The sequence below is a fragment of the Polistes fuscatus genome, unplaced genomic scaffold (genome assembly GCF_010416935.1).
Source record: "Polistes fuscatus isolate 324 unplaced genomic scaffold, CU_Pfus_HIC Scaffold19, whole genome shotgun sequence".
Lineage (NCBI taxonomy): Eukaryota > Metazoa > Arthropoda > Insecta > Hymenoptera > Vespidae > Polistes > Polistes fuscatus.
The window spans coordinates 3553721-3571536 of NW_025113095.1; positions in this window are offsets into that span (position 1 = coordinate 3553721).

The window sequence follows — 17816 nt, forward strand, 5'->3', positions numbered from 1 at the left end:
TAACCTTATTGTGGTGTTCACTTTTTTATCTCCTTCATGTTCACCAAGGTTAGTCTATCTCTTTTCTTTTATAACGTAAAGCAGTGTAATAGAAAGAGTGTAGGAGAGGAAGAGAGAGTGAGAAAGAAAGAAAAAGAATACATAAAACACATTCGATCTACAGGCAATTATAAATGGTTTATATATTTTTAGGAAATTATTGAAATGAAAACAAAAGAAATACAGCCGAGCATTCGACACTTCCAAGAATAAATATTCACATCTCATTCCTCTTTCATCCTTCAACGAGCTATGATCAACGAAAAAGTGACGTATTAAACTATTTAATAATTTTATTTCTAACATTATTGTGTTAATTTTAATACTTTAATAACTTTTTCATTACATAGAATTGTTTAAAAAACGGTTTATTGTTTAGATTACTCTTTATTGAATTTGCTGATACAATTATTCTTTTATTTAGATAACTTTAAAAATTTTTATTAACAATTTTTATTAACATTACATACTTTGTATGCAATTACATAATAATAGTGAGACTTAGGCAATTGGTGTTGCTTCAGTTTGCATTAAAATACAAAGGAAGCACTATCAAATAAATAGTTGCATACCTACTTTGGTACATTTCACAAATATTTAATAACTTTTTCTTTTAATAATTTCAATTCTCACAGATAATTACATTTTCTTTTGATATTTAACATTGATTTTTTATGATAACACATTTTTTAATATGTCCTGCTTCTAGATATAATTTACAGGAAATATTGTAGTATAATTTTTAGTATGTTTTAGCTTTTTAGTTTTTATATTCTAATTTATTGTTATTCATCTATTGATTTTTTATGATAACACATCTTTTAATATGCCCTGCTTTTAGATATGATTTACAGGAAATATTGTAGTATAATCTTTAGTATGTTCTAGCTTTTTAGGTTTTATATTTTAATTTATTGTTATTCATCATCATCATCATCTCTTAAGGGTAGGATACTACCTAGTTCGTATACAGTAATTATAATAAAATTAATGATAATTAATGATAATAGTAATAATGTTATAATAATATGATTATTTTAATTATGATGAAAATATTAAAAGTGAGAAGGTAACATATGCATCCATAAATTAAAATATTAATTGTTACTCATTGTCGGAACGAAGAAATATATTTTAACGAGAAATGATGAAAAATTCGTGAATAAAAGTTATAGTTGAAATTGAATTTTTTTTCAAATGGTTACTTACGTTAGATATTTTATGAGAGTTTTTAAAGGCAGTCTTAGGTACTAGTTTTATGATGGACGAAAATGTCGAAAGGTAACGAGAAAAGGGAAGAAAAAAAAGGAAAAGAAAGAATTACTCGTTTAATCATGAGAAATTATACAAGAAAAGTAACAGAAGCAGAAGAACAAGAATAAGAAGATGAAGAATAAGAGGTATAAGAGTAAAGAAGAAGAGAAAAAAGAGAGAATGAGAGAGAGGAAGAGAGAGAGAGAGAGAATGTGTACATACGTTTGGTAGAAAGAAAGGGCAATGGCAGTGGTGGAAAAGCGGTGGTGAGAATAAGGCGCGATGAAACGCGCGTACCGGGTGTTATGTAAAATCCAATTAACCTCGCGTTACGAGTCGAGTAAAAGTATGAGAAGGACAGTACGAGGAGGAAAGAAAAAAAAAGGAAAAAGAAAAAGGAAAAAAAAAGAGAAGTAGCACAAGTGAATGAGAGCAAGCGAGAGAGAAAAATTACTGGAAAAGGAACCTTACTAAGGGTCGTTTTAAATTAGAATTGTTCACCCCAACCCACATTTAAATATATATATATATAAAATATACACACATACACACACACACACACGCGCGTAAATAGAAGAAGACCCAAGAATAAGAGAAATAACTCGTCCGGAAAATTTCATCCCGGGTTTTAGATACATGAATGATAAAAAATAAACGAAATAAGAATATAAAGAGAATAACTCGTCCGAAAAAAAATTGTCTAATTCAAAACTCGGACGCGAGAGTTTCTTTCCTGATCGTCATTTTTCATTTTTCTTTTCTTTTTTTTATCTTTCCTCTGTTCAGCAACCTATTGCAACTAATTCCTATCGATTTTTCCTTTTTTTTTTTTATTTTTCTTTCAATTCGTTGACGAAATCAACGGAGAGGATTAAAATCCTCCCCCTCCCGTCATTCATCCTCCTAATCAGTTTTTTTCCGAAATTTTATTTTTTATTTTTTTTGTATCTTTAAGAGTCGTATTAGAAAAAAGAAAGTTTTCAAACCCGACGAGAATATTTTATCGTCTACTATCGTCACTCGGTTTTTTCGTTGACAATTTTTTTTTTTTATTCTTCTTTCCCTTTTCTTTTCTTTTTTTTTTCAAACAGAAAAAAAAGCGTCACGAATTCTCTTTCTCGTTCCACGTTCCTTCCTTCCTTCCTTCCATACTTTTACCATAGGATTATCATCACCATCAGGCGTTTGTAGAAACGTCCTTTACGAGAAAAAAAAAAAAATCGATTCTCTCCAACGGGTGATCATCTTTTTCTGCATTCTTTTTCGTCCCTTCTTTTTCATCTTTTTTTTTTTTTTTTTATTTTTTCTCTTTTTTCATTTTTTTAATTTCCACTACCACCACAACTCGACGACGATCGCGGGCGACTCTATATGCGAAAATAATTGCGAACGCTTTTCCATGATAGAATCGAGCCCTGCCCCCTTTCCTCCTCCTCCTCCTCCTCCTCCTCCTCCTCCTCCTCCTCCTCCACCCCTTCCTGTAACCTCCATGTAATCCACGATATCATACTCGTTTGCGGGTATTCAATTCTTCCTCGATATACCTTCAAAAATGCATATATGTATATATATATATATATACATATATATAAAAATATACATCTATGAAATAGAAAAATAAACCCTCTGAGGATTATCTCTCTCAACTATGATATTATTATAGAATTTGTAATGGAGAGTAGGTTATCTATTTATTATACATGATATTGCAAGAGCATATATATATATATATGTATATGTGTGTGTTTGTGTGTGTGTGTTTATGAGGGTGTACGTGGCCTCGTGAAATCGAAGCGACGAACGTGACGTAAATTCAATAATATTCTCTCTCTCTCTCTCTTTATTTATGTCTCTTTTTATTTCTATTTGTATTCCAGTAATTTTCTTTCTCCGTCTATTTATTTCTATCCATCTCTTTCCGTTTACGATGTTTTAGTCGAGATAGATATAAGGTAAAACGCAATGTTGTAACCTGTCTTTCAAACGATCTGCTATCTTTCTTCTAAGTCGACCTTCGCGAAGTTTATTACGAGCCGTTAAGCACAGCTAAGTCATAGTGATTAATGATAGCACCGCTTGAACTTCGTTAAACTTTTACGTGTTAGAACGTGTTACATTAGGAGAATAGTAATTCTCTTTTCGTTTGTTGGAATAATGGGGAAAGAAAGAAAAAAAAAACAAAGATTATTGAAAGTAGGTAATTAAATTTGAAAAAGGGGGAATATAACGAAAACGTATGGAATATTTTGAAAGATGAGAAAGAGAACGAGAATGAATGAATGAATGAATTAATTAATGAATGATAATGAATCGATGATTTATTATTTACCATTGAGTTTTCTAAACTCTGTATTATTTATTTACTAAATCATTTAAATTTTCTTGAAATGATATCATTATTTTGTATCCGGATATTATTAATGATAATTCATTTTTATTATTTTTAATTTATATTTAATTGATATTGAAATTATTATTATTATTATTATATATATATATATTTTATTAAGTATAAATTTAATATTAAATTACAAAACATTTTTGTTTAATGGAATTAATTAAAACACAAATTAATAAAAATTCGAACAATAATAATTATTGGTCAATCCCAAATAATATATACACACTAACACATAACGTGTATGTAACTGAATAGAAAATAGTATATACAGAAGTACTATGAAAAGTACTATGAAAAGGGGATATTCGTTTTTAATGAATGAATTAATTAATGAATGATAATGAATCGATGATTTATTATTTACCATTGAGTTTTCTAAACTCTGTATTATTTATTTACGAAATCATTTAAATTTTCTTGAAATGATATCATTATTTCGTATCCGGATATTATTAATGATAATTCATTTTTATTATTTTTAATTTATATTTAATTGATATTGAAATTGTTATTATTATATATATTTTATTAAGTATAAATTTAATATTAAATTACAAAACATTTTTGTTTAATAGAATTAATTAAAACACAAATTGATAAAAATTCGAACAATAATAATTATTTGTCAATCCCAAATAACATATACACACTAATACATACTTATCAATACTCGCGTAACGTGTATGTAACTGAATAGAAAATAGTATAGAAAGAAGTACTATGAAAAGTACTATGAAAAGGGGATAGTCGTTTTTTACCTAATGGAATCGAGGTCAAAGAATGATTTTTTTTTTTTTGAAAAGCTTGCGCCGAAGATGAACCACGTGTGTAAAACGATACGATAGACGAGATTAGAATCACGTTCATAAAGGCAAACTAATTGGCAGAGGAAGAGGAGGAATCGATTGGACTCCGACGAGAGTCGTCCATCGAAACAAAAAGTCATCTTTTCTCTCTCTCTCTCTCTCTCTTTCTTTCTCCTTTTTTTAACGGCAAAAAGCACTTTACGTCGATGAATCCCACGTTACTCGCGTATCGTGCCACTCGTGCACAGCTAACAATGAAAACTCGAAAAACGAGGAGAAGTGGGTTCATTGGCATTTTCAGATCGAGAAAATCCTGAATTGTTTGAAATACTTTTTTATATATATATATATAAAAAATAACGCGAACGCATTCATCCGCATTAACACACACTCGTGCGAACAAAGAGAAGAACAAAAATAAAATAAAATAAAAAAAAAAATAGCCGAAAAAAATGTTCTCTTTGATTCAACAAGCATGGGGTTCTCTTATCAATCAATTCGATCATTCATCGAATATAATAATTCATTGGTAGTGGGATAGTTTATGAAAGCACACCTAATTCGATACCTACACCCGCACGTCTAACGTATTTAACTCGAAGGACAAAGAGAGATTCGTAAAGGGCTTTTAAAGGGGTAGAGAAAGGGAGAGACGAATGGATAAATGGATGGGTGGATGGATGGATGGATGGATGGATGGATGGACGGATGAATAAATGGTTGGATGGTTGGATGGATAGAAGCGAATATTACGAAGTAAACCGTGTGAGGAGAACTAATGAAAGCATGCTGCACTTAGATGTCGGAGAGAAACTTAAAATAAAATTATCGTATAACAAAAGAGTCATCTTCGGATGAAATTTTGAAATTTCAAAGGGAAAAGGATGTGAAGCAGCTCGTAATACGATGTTTAACGAGAATTATCCGATGAACGTTGGTGGAAGTAGATGTAAAAGATCGGAGATAGAAATTATGATTGGATTAGAGATTGAGAATGACTTAAAGTTAAATTAGGTTAATAAGTTTCTTATTAATTTACATTTTTACTTTTATATTACGAAATATTCTAAAGAGAAATATTTACGAAAAAAAAAAACAGAACGAAAAGAAATAAAAATGTAATATTGATCAATTTTTAAATAGATGCTAAATGTTGTAATAAAGGAATTCTACGAAATTAGGTCAAGAAGCTTTTAAATGAATTTTAGTTGAAAATAATTTGATTACCAGAGAATCATGAGATGAAAGCATTTTTACTGTGTATATAATTTCATAGTAAAATTGAGAAACCTAAATAAGAATTATTTATAATGGAAAATTATTTTTAGGTACTTACGATTATTATGCAGAATCAAGCCCCCATTTACTGGGTCAACAGGATGTAAATTAAAGTAAATATTCATCTACATACGCGTGTTTACAAATATAACAAAGTTTAACATCTATAAAGAAAAGAAAGAAGATAAAATAATTATTATTACACATTTAATATTCTATAAAACACAGAAATAAGTTCTTAAAAAGAGACTCGAAAATATGAATCAATAAATTAATAAATGATTACGCATTTAAATTTTCCAAATGAAAAATATAAAACGACATATACACTCCTCCTCCCTCCTCCCCACAACCCCATTAAAAAATCATAACCAATATAAATAAATATTAAAATAAATATTACAAAAATATAATATAATATAATAAAAACGTAACCACTCTCCACCACAACCATCACCACCACCCTCCTTCATACAGATACGAATATACCCATAAACCCATAGATATACATAGAGATAGAGAGAAAGGAAATGGTTGATAGGAATAGAATCCCCCTAGAGACTACGTTAATTCCTACGGGGGAAGCTGATTAATCGGAAACAGGACTATCGTGCAAATAGGCGCGAGATAACCCGGCTAGCTAGCTAGCACGTTCACCTATCTATGCCGATGTCCTCTACGGCTGCACATAATGCATCCTGATGGTGGTGGGTTCGATCGACCCCATTCCTAGATTTAGAGTTAAGTCCGTAAGCGAACCTTCGTGCAACAGAGAACACCCAAAGTGGAGAGGAACGGTGGACGGATAGGAAGGACGAAGCTTGATGATGATGATGATGATGATGACGACGACGAGGAGGAGGAGGAGGAGGAGGATGAGGTGAACGAGGTAAAGGGGGGGTGCTAGAGGGTAACCGATCGCATCGATTTAATTACGATCGATCTGTCAAACCAAACGCGATAGTCTCGCAAGAGGCATATATATCGATGCTTGCCCTAAATCTCGAATATGTTTGCCAGTTTCAGCATCCAACGTGCCACCCCCCCTCTTCTCCCTCTTCTAGTAGTTTCGAACTCGCTCGCTTGGTAGCACTGCTTGTCTGTTTAATGGTCTCTCTAGTAGTAGTACTAGTACTACTACTACTACCAGCCCTTCCTCTTCCTCTTCCCCTTCCCCTTTCCTTCCATCCCTTCCTAAAGGAACCCAAATTCGCGCCATGTAACCTGCGAACGGAATGGAATTTACTCCGATAATCGACAACGGATACGAACAATTTATCTCTCTTATCAACGATCTATAACCACAAACGAAAAGGGCTTTGTTATTTGATTAAGTCCCTTTGATGTACGATTGCCAATGGTATATATCGGATCAAATGTACCGGTTGCTATTATTATTGTAAAAAGTTGATATAATATATATATATATTTATATATTTATGATTTATTTATTTTGCAAATTTTTGAATTAATAATACGAGTAATGATAATATTCAAATAAAGCGTCGTTAAATGAAATTTTTGTAATATTCTTATGACTTTATAATCAATCGTCGTAAATATATCGGGCACTGGATAAACAAGTTTCTTCGTATTTTAATAGAAAATAATAATACGACTTTTATTCGTAATTTATTTTATATAATCTTCTTCGAATGATATCGAGCTATTATTTTGTAATATTTTTTGGTTTGTTTATTTTTCCACGTGATTTTCATTGACTTTTGGCTAACAAATTTCAAGATTTCAAATTTGGGGATAAATGTTTGTTATACTTTATATAGAAATGTTTATAAGGATTATTGATAGCGATGATTTATGTATATATACGTACAATTAATTTGGTTAACGTGTTAGTATGATTGATCGTGATCATTTGATTAGGTATTGCTGATATTATTAAACGTTGGGAAACCTCATCGATAGTAAATAGGAGTGGCACACGCAGTCTCTTAAATTTGCATCCTAGCGAAATAGCGATTTGGCTAGCCTGCGGCCAATGCGAATTTCTAACACCGGTATCGGACACAATGAAATACTCCGGATACGCGTTATTCTACAATCCTGTCGAATTTCCAATCGGTATTATATAGAAAATACACGAACGTTTCGATAATCTGCATTTATTCATTCACTTCGATTAATTAATTAATAATAATTACTATATGGATTAAATTAAATTAAATAGAGAATTAAATTTAAGTTTTTTATTCTTCTATTATATATATATATATATATATATATATATATGAGCCGTTTATTTTGAAAGTGGCCTAACTCCATTTTTCATTTTTTTCCGGTTACCCACGGTAACATGTACAGCTTCAAATTATCTATCAATAAAGTATTTAAGATTTTTTATATTCCGAGTAAATACGGTAATTCTCTGGACACATAAGTTTTCAGAGTTAGTTGAATCACTGAACCGTTTATTTTGAAAGTGGCCTAACTCCATTAGGAGTAGAGATTTTGGTGTGGTAGAAATGGCATTAAAAAAAAATAATTTACTGTTTGTTCCCCGAGAGTATTACAATATTATCAAAAAGTGTCGGAAAGTAATAATTTATTGTACATGAAATGAGACAAGAAGATTTTGTATCAACAATATTATTAGAAGACGCAGTTTTTAAAAGGGTCAAGAATTCTAACGGAGAACCAATAAACTGGTTAAAAATATGTTGGATGCGTTTTGTCAAAAATGAATAAGATTTTCTATAAGACATCAATGAATGAGAACGAAAATTTGAAAGTCCTGAATTTAATACCACGTCGGGGTAGACCAAGAAAGTTCGAAAATATTGTATTGACACCACTGTATAAAAATATAAGACAAATTACAACCGCAAAATTCAAGGACATAATTGACTTATTACGATATATACCACCGGAACATCATGATTTCTTTAAATCCCTTTCACATACACAAAATGTAGATGAGTAGAAAATTGTTTTGTAATTTATGTTTGTAAAAAATATTTTGAATCGCATAATTTGTTTTTAAAGTGTTATAAAGATATGTAAAATAAAATAAGTATTGCTTTTTCGCAATTCGAAGCATCTTAAATTATGTTGAATGGACTTCGGTTCCTTCAAATTTTATAACGAATCTGGTTGTTAATTTTGAAAGTGGCCTAACTCCATTCTTGATAAGAAAACGCATATTATTCGCTTAATAATTGCCATTATTTTAATAGGAACTGTAAATTGAACACCTTTAGATACACTTAAGCAACATAACTCATTGTTATTCTTTACGTATATTTTTAATTGCATTGAAACGCAAACCTTTAAATATCTCAATTTAAGGTTATATGGAGTTAGGCCACTTTCAAAATAAACGGCTCATATATATATAATAGAAGAATAAAAAACTTAAATTGAAAAAGAAACGTGGAATTATTTAAGCAGAGATTTTTTATCGAAATGCGAATTAGTTTCTTTTTTTTTTCTAGATTTTTATTATTTCTTTCAATTTTCTGCCAAACGAGAATGAAAATGCGACCGCGCGTGCTAGGAGGGGGGAGGAAAAAACCGATCGTGCACGTACATATACATATACGCGTACACACACATACATAGACGCACGGTGCTTGTCACTGACCGCGACGTTTCGCGTATCGTTTTGAATTTGGAAAATGTCCGAGGTCTCCGCATCGTTGCACCGTCCAACTGCGCCACGTTGCATCCTCGTTGCAGTCGCATTCCTGTTTTCATCGGAGGAACTCTCCGCTCTCGTAATGCGGAAGGGAGAGTAAAAAAAGAAAGAAGGGGTCGGCGAATAGAGAAAAAGAAAGAATAGGATCGGAAAAAGAAAAAAAATAACAAGTCAGAGGAAAAAGAGGTTACGCTATTAAATTGTGAAATAACTCAGCGTGCCATCGAGATATGAAAAAAGAGCCAGAGAGAGAGAAAGAGAGAGAGAGGTATAAAAAAAAATAAAATGAAATAAAAGAGGGGCTGACTTATTTTATTTTTTCATTTTGGAATATTCTTTTTATTCTCTCTTCTCTTTTCTTTTCTTTTCTTTTTTTTTTTTAATCTTCGCTTAAAGAGAATATTTTTTCGAAAAAAATTAGAAACCCATCGAAACAAAATAATAATAATAATAATAATAATAATAAAAGTTAGAGGGTTCAAAAGAACTTCACAGTCTATTTCATTGGACAAACGTGACCATATCAATTTTTTTTCTCTCTCTCTCTCTCTCCCTTTCACTCTCCCTCTCTCTCCCTTTCACTCTCCCTTTGTTCTCATTAACCTTTCCCGAATTGGAATTTTTCTCTTAATTACGCCACGCTACGGATGCTAACTTTGTTAAATTAGCAACGAACTACTACATTCGTAGGAATGAAATTACTATACCCGCGTATCTATCTACCACACACATCCTACCTGGGCTTAAATCCTACGATTTTATCTCGTGAAATCAACTTTATCACCTTCTTTTCCCTCTATTTAATCTCTAACACTCCTCCCCTCTCCCCCCCTCCCTTACTCACCCTCCCGACATTACGAAACAGCTTCCCGTTTTTTCACATTTTTAACAAATAATTATTCTTTTACGTAAGACAATCAGAATATTATTCTATAAAAAAGTAAATTAAACTCAAATGAATTTAATTACAACATAATACTTTTTTTCAACCTTACCCGTTAGACGAACAAAATTTTGTGCACAATTTGAAACAATTAATTATTCTTCGGAAAAATATATTCAACATTAATCCATTTTACATTCCTTCAAATTAGTTTCTTTTATAACAATAGATATTATTCGAAACGAAAATTGCGTTGTAAAAGTTAGAAGTGTGTGGTTGGGTACGTGGTTTAATAATTTTCAAATAACAATTAGTTTCGTTTATTTTCAACATTTCGATCGAATATTTTGACGCTTTTCCAAAACGGTTAATTTTTAATCGTTAATTAATTAATACACACTCTTCACGTATAAGTTCGATGTAATAAAGAAAAGAATAGAAAAGAAAAGAATAGAATAGAATAGAATAGAGTAGAATAGAATAGAAAAGAAAAGGAAAGTAAAGGAAAGAAAGAGATGAAAGAAATAGAAAAAGAGAGAAAGAGAGGGGTAAAGAAGAAAAAAAGGGAACTTAAGTAACGAGGAACAAAAGGAATTTTGCTTACGTAGCAACGGCACTACCGTTGATCACCAACGCCATTGTACCTTTTAATTATATTCAGAGTAATTAACGATGGATGGCGTATAATGAACAATATCTGCGGCTAGACTATATTTACTTCGATGAAAAGAGAAAGAGAAAGAGAAAGAGAAAGAGAGAGGTTAATGGTGGTTATGGTGGTGGTGGTGGTGATGGTGGTGGTGATTTTCAGAAAATAGGATAGGATAGAATGGGGGGAAAGGAAGGGGCCGTGGGGAGGGGAGGGGGCGGAAAGGGGGGAAGGGTTTCGTCATGACGTCCATGAACACTTTATACGCCTGTTCCATATTTTACTTAACAATTGAAAATAATTTACAATTTAGCCAACGCAACGGCGACGACGACGTAGCGCGTTTGTAATTAGAATGCGAAATGAGGTTTAATGCTTTTCGACCTCTACCCTCCTTTACGTGCAAACTTCAACCCTCCCCCTCCCCTCCCCTCTCCACCCTCTTTCCTCGTCACCGCCAACTCGCTCACTCGTGTACGTGTGTGTGTGTGTTATCCACGAAAGAAAACCCGAGACCAACATTTCTGTAACCCCAAAAAGGTTGAAAAAAGAAAAAAAAATACGAAAAAATAAAAGAACCAGGAAGAGAGGGGAGGAGTGGGGGTGGGGGGCTAGGAGGAAGGAATTGTAGGACGAGGTTGGGAATTTAACGTGGCAGAAGCTTTTTTAAAAGGTCTTCGAATACTTTGTTCCACGATTTTTCTGGCCAAATACTCACGTATACGTATAATACACGTACACGCTCATATACGGATGACAAAAAACGTAATATCGTACCATTTAAACACATTTCTTCGAACACCCCCCCTTCCCGCCCGCTTTTTTGCGGTTCACAGGTTATTTTCGACGTTTTATTGCGTCCAATTGTTTTATTCGTTTTTATCACACCGTCTGTTCTTTTAAAATTCGTCCTTTTTTCTCTCTCTCTCTCTCTCTCTCTCTTCTTTGGTTTCGTTTGTTTCTCTTTTTCTATTTTATTTTTTTTCTCTTTGCACCAATAATAAAAGTGATCAAATCTGCGATATTTATAATCCTTTTATCATTACGCGTTAGACTTATATTATACTTTTTCAGTGTATACTTTTGATTGAACAAAATATTACGAAATTTTAGAGAAAAATCCTTCAACGCATATACAAGTGATCTACTTTTCATAGTTCGCTAGCATTATGAGGTTCAAGAGATAGTTAATCGAAATTAGCGATTCCTATAACGAACGGGTAACGTTGATAGCATGGCCTACTCTCTCATTCTATCTCTCATTCTCTCTCTCTCTCTCTCTTCCAATGTTGGCCAGGAATTTCATAAATCTAAAGCTCGTAGATTAGCGTCAACTAATTTTCCACGAAGTAGCTCATGGAATACGATTTGTTCATCCCCCCCTTTTAACAAGGTAACGTTTATTAAACGTACACTAATCTAAGAGAGAGAGAGAGAGAGAGAGAATGATAGAAATGGTAAAAGAAATCCAAAAAATTGTTATTAATTTGTATTAAAATCGTATGTGGATCGTAAAGTAGATCAAATTTCATGTTTTCGAATTACGATAGATACGATTACTAATATTCTCTTTTAATTTATTTTCAAAAATTATCAAATTCTCACGAATTTATTTGTCCATGGGGGGAGAAAAAAAAAGAGAGAGAAATATGATATACATATTTGTGTATGTGTGTTAACGTCGATCGATATTCCATTGTATTGTTCGTGTACATTGAAGTATCCATGACAAAAGAGTGAACGAGATAGATAGATAGATACAAAGTATGAGAGAGAAAGAGAGAGAGAGAGAGTGTAACGACACTGTCGTTGCATTATGCTAATTCAGCATGCTGCGAGAACATGGATAGAGTTGAACGATAAAAGAAGAGGACAAGTACTTACTTAAGATACATAGTACACTATAGTCAGTGTAATAGAAAAAAAAAAGGAGAAGAAAAAAAGAAAAAGAACTGAAAAGAATAGAAATATTGAAAGGATTGTAAGAAGAAGGAAGTAAAGAGAGAGAGAAGAAAAAAAAAGGGTGCATCTCATATGAATAATATCTGAAAGACTATGAATGATAAATAATAAAAATGGGAAGTAAAATAATAATCAAGAAAATAAACGAACACAAATTAAAATAGAAAAAGAAAGAAAGAAAGAGAAAGAGAGAGAGAGAGAGAGAGAAGGATGGTGTCTTTTTTTATTATTTATACAGAAATCATTCTCACCAATCTTCCAATGGGGAAATTAATTTCACGGAAAAACGTGCTAGAAAATTCGTAAGAATCCTTTCTCACATTCTTAGAAATCCTATAACTATACTTAGAGTATTATCGGTCTTTCTTTCTCTTTTCCTCTCTTTCTCTCTCTCTCTCTTTTATTAACTCATTCTCGATCATTCGCACCCGTTTCTACTTTTCCACTTTCGATTGGTTTCAAACGAATTACGCGGGGATCAGCTTTAAATGAATTCCTTCGTTTCCCTCGCTTTTGTATCGATTAATCGAACCGATTCCTCTCCTCCTACCCCTTCTTCTTCTTCTTCTTCTTTATACCCCTCCCCCTTTTACCACCCTTTTTTTTACAAGTCCCATTCCTAAACTACCTCTTTCCCTTTCTCGCAACTCCTCCCTCCTGCATTTTCCTACAGCCCTTTGGAAACTGCTCCTTCCTTCCTTCCTTCCTTCAATCGGAAATCGTTTTATTTATTTCGCACGAACTCCAGTCAGGAAGTATAAACTTTTAACTTTTTTCCCCCTTTCCTTTTTCTTTCTTTCTTTCTTTTTTCTTTTTTTTTTTTTTTCCTTTATTTCTATTTCTATCTCTCATCTCGGTAAAGTCAAGAAAAATGTATGTTTAAAAAGATTTTAAGAAAGTCCTGCTTCTTCTTCTTCTTCTTCTTCTTCTTCTTGTTATTCTTTTTCTTTTTTTTTTTCCTAAGATCAAAATTTAGATGTGAAATATCCTGCCGCAAAGATGGAAAAGTTTATTAATAGTTTCTTATTTCTTCTTTTTTCTTTCTTTTTTTCTTTTGTAAATCCTTTAATCCTTTTATTTCTACTTTTTACAAATTGATTCTTTCCTTTTTCTCTCTTTCTCTCTCTCTCTCTCTTTCTTTCTCCCTTTCTTTCTGTGAATTCTTTTTAATTTTATTTTAATCATAATAAAATCATATACGTTTCCATTAAAAAAATATTTCTCTCGTTTGTATTATATAATGCATTGTTATTTATATAACGCATTTTATTACTTCTATTATTTCGCATTTTCAACGTTTTCCAATTTCTTTTTTTTTTTTCCTTTTTTGTTTTCTTTTCATTTAGCGAAACGAACAAAAGTGATTGCTGCACTGCGTTTGTATAATTTTCTTCTTAATCGTTATAAACATCGCGCAATAATTGTTATAATTTTACGTTTATAACTATATTATTATATGAAGCATTGTAAAATAACGCGTATGAGTCAAAATAATAATAATAATAATAATAATAATAATAATAACAAGAACAAGAACAACGAGGAAAAACAAAAAGATATAACAAGTTAAACTCGTTATTCAAATATCGTATTATTTTATGATAACAGAAGGGTTTGGTTTTTGGTAGCTACTGGTTCTGATGGTTATGGTTATAGTTATGGTGGTAGGCTGGTTGGTCGTGGTTGTATGTAGAATAAGAAGGAGGTGAGGTGAAAAGGGAAGGTTTAGATGGAAGGTAAAACGTGCCAACATTAACTCATTTTACAATGTACAACGTAAATTTATGCTTCGTGAGATTTTGCGGTGGCTTCGTTCGTCACAAGTTAATTAAGCTCGTAATTCTTCTCTCACTCCTGTCCGTTACTTTCATTTATCTCTCACTCTCTCTCTCTCTATCTCTATCTCTCTCTCTCTTTATCTCTATCTCTATCTCTCTTTCTAATTAACTAAATTTCAAAGCTTGCGCGAATACGATCCTCGCTATGAGATATTTCAAATGAAATGAAAATCAAATCTCTGTAAAAATTGATCTCTCCTTTTAAAGACACATACACACACACACACACACACAGAGAGACACACATTTCTTTGAAAATCTTCGTTTAATTTATTCTAATTTCTCTTTATATCAGATAATTTATTCTTATATTAAACTTTTTCAAATGTTCACGTTTATATTTCTCGCGTTGTAGACGTTTATCGTAATGTTCTTGACGATCTAGTGATAGTAAATGTTTATGTTTTTCTATATACCTCGGATGTTTTCATTTGACTTCGAATATCAGTTTGATTTCAAACGTTGTGGAATTAAGACGCACGTGATAGAAAATGCACTCGTTCTCGACGTTGTGCACCTTCCATTTTCATTTATATTATTTTTGTTGTTATTGCAATTAGAATTATTAACACATATAAATTATTGAACACATAAATTAATTAATTAATTATTTAATTAATTAATGCGATTGGATTGATGAAAAATAGAATGGGAATTTTGTAATTTAATTATCCACACTTATCTCATTTTTCTTAATCTTTTTAAAACCAATGTGATTTTTTTAATTACAAAATTGAATTTACAAGATTATTATTTAATATAAAAATGTATTTCCCCTTTTTTTCGAAACTTTTCAAGATATTCAGTATTATCAAAATATAAATACATTTTCTAAAACTCAGAAAAAAACAGGAAATAAATAGAAAAGATGAAAAAGAAGAAGAAGAAGAAGAAGAAGAAGAAGAAGATGTAGAAGTAGAAGAAGAGGGTTAGTAAAACATTAATCGGGAAGATTAACTCCGCTAAGAGGGGAATTAAGAAAGTTACTCCGGCAACGAAAGAAGAACTTAGAAGCTGCTATCTGGCGCTAAGCAGTTTACGAAGGAAGGACCTCATAGTGTCTTTTAGAGTATCTACTCTTACCCCATTTCCCCTTATCCCTGTTTTCCCTTTCCCTTTTCTTTCCTCTCCTTTCTTCCTTTACTCCTTCATTCCACTAAAATGATCGTTTTAGTTTCTCGCATTAGAATCTTCGAATATTTCCAGTTCATTTCTGTCTTACATTCCATTTTGTCTAATATAGATAAGAATTATAAAGTAATAGAAAAATATATAACGTTTTTTACAGTTATATTACTTAGCATACAACATACGCTTGAATTATTAATAATAATAATAATTTAATAATGAAGAATTGATTTATTTATGAGAGATTACTTGTCACATCTGTTTTACATTCCATTTTGTCTAATATAGATAAGAATTATAAAGTAATAGAAACATATAACGTTTTTTACAGTTATATTAATTACGGTATAACATATAATATACGCTTGAATTATTAATAATAATAATATTAATAATGAAGGATTGATTTATTTATGAGAGATTACTTGTCACGCTTGTCTTACATTCCAATTTGTTTAATATAGATAAGAATTATAAAGTAATAGAAACATATATAACGTTTTTTACAGTTATATTAATTAGGGTATAACATACGCTGGAATTATTAATAATAATAATAATATTAATAATGAAGGATTGATTTATTTATGAGAGATTACTTGTCACGTTTGTCTTACATTCCAATTTGTTTAATATAGATAAGAATTATAAAGAAAGAGAAACATATATAACGTTTTTTACAGTTATATTAATTACGGTATAACATATAATATACGCTTGAATTATTAATAATAATAATATTAATAATGATGAATTGATTTATTTATGAGAGATTACTTGTCACGTTTGTCTTACATTCTAATTTGTTTAATATAGAGAATTATAAAGTAAAAGAAACATATATAACGTTTTTTACAGTTATATTAATTAGGGTATAACACACGCTTAAATTATTAATAATAATAATAATATTAATAATGGAGGGTTGATTTATTTATGAGAGATTACTTGTCACATCTGTTTTACATTCCATTTGTTTAATATAGATAAGAATTATAAAGAAAGAGAAACATATATAACGTTTCTTACAGTCATATTAATTAGCATACAACATACGCTTGAATTAATAATAATAATAATAATAATAGTAATAATAATATGGAGAAGAATGATTAATTTATTTATAAAATTAAATTATTCATAATTAATTTATTTATAATAGATTACTTGTCACGTATAAATTTAATAAAATTTATTATTATTATTTATTATATATTAATAAAATTTATTAAATAATATTCAAAGGAAATTTTTATCGTGTAAAAAAGTATATATATTTTTAAGATACATTTAATTTTATATAATAATATAATATAGTATAAATATATTATAGGCTGAGAGAGAAAAATAGATAATATTTACGAGTATTATTTGTAGATCACAAAATGAAAAGAAGAAAAAAAGAAAAGAAAAAGAAAAGAAAATAAAGAAAATGAAGGCAAAGAGGAAATTCGAGATTCTAGTTTATCGATAAGAATTGTCGATTCTTCGAAAAGCCAAGCACTATACTACCACCACAACCACCATCACCACCACCACCACTACCATCAACATAACCAATACCACGATCAACCACTACCATCAACATTCCCATATCCTACAATCCTCCCTTTTTCTCCTTATGATATTCTCCTGGCAGAGTTCGTTTAATCGAAGCCACCCCCGTAGTAAAACGATATCCGATAATCGATTCGCCGTGGCTTCGGAAAATCCAATCGCGTATTCGCCAAAGATAGAAAGAGACGGACAGACCAACGGACGGATGGACAGAAAGTGTGAGAGGGACAGAAATAACCGTCCATCTTCAACTCGACGATGTTTAACGCGTCGACAACTACTACAAAATCACTAAATTCGAATTATTTGAATATAATATGTGTGTTAAACAAAAGAAAAAAAATATTTAAAAAAATGGAAAGGAAT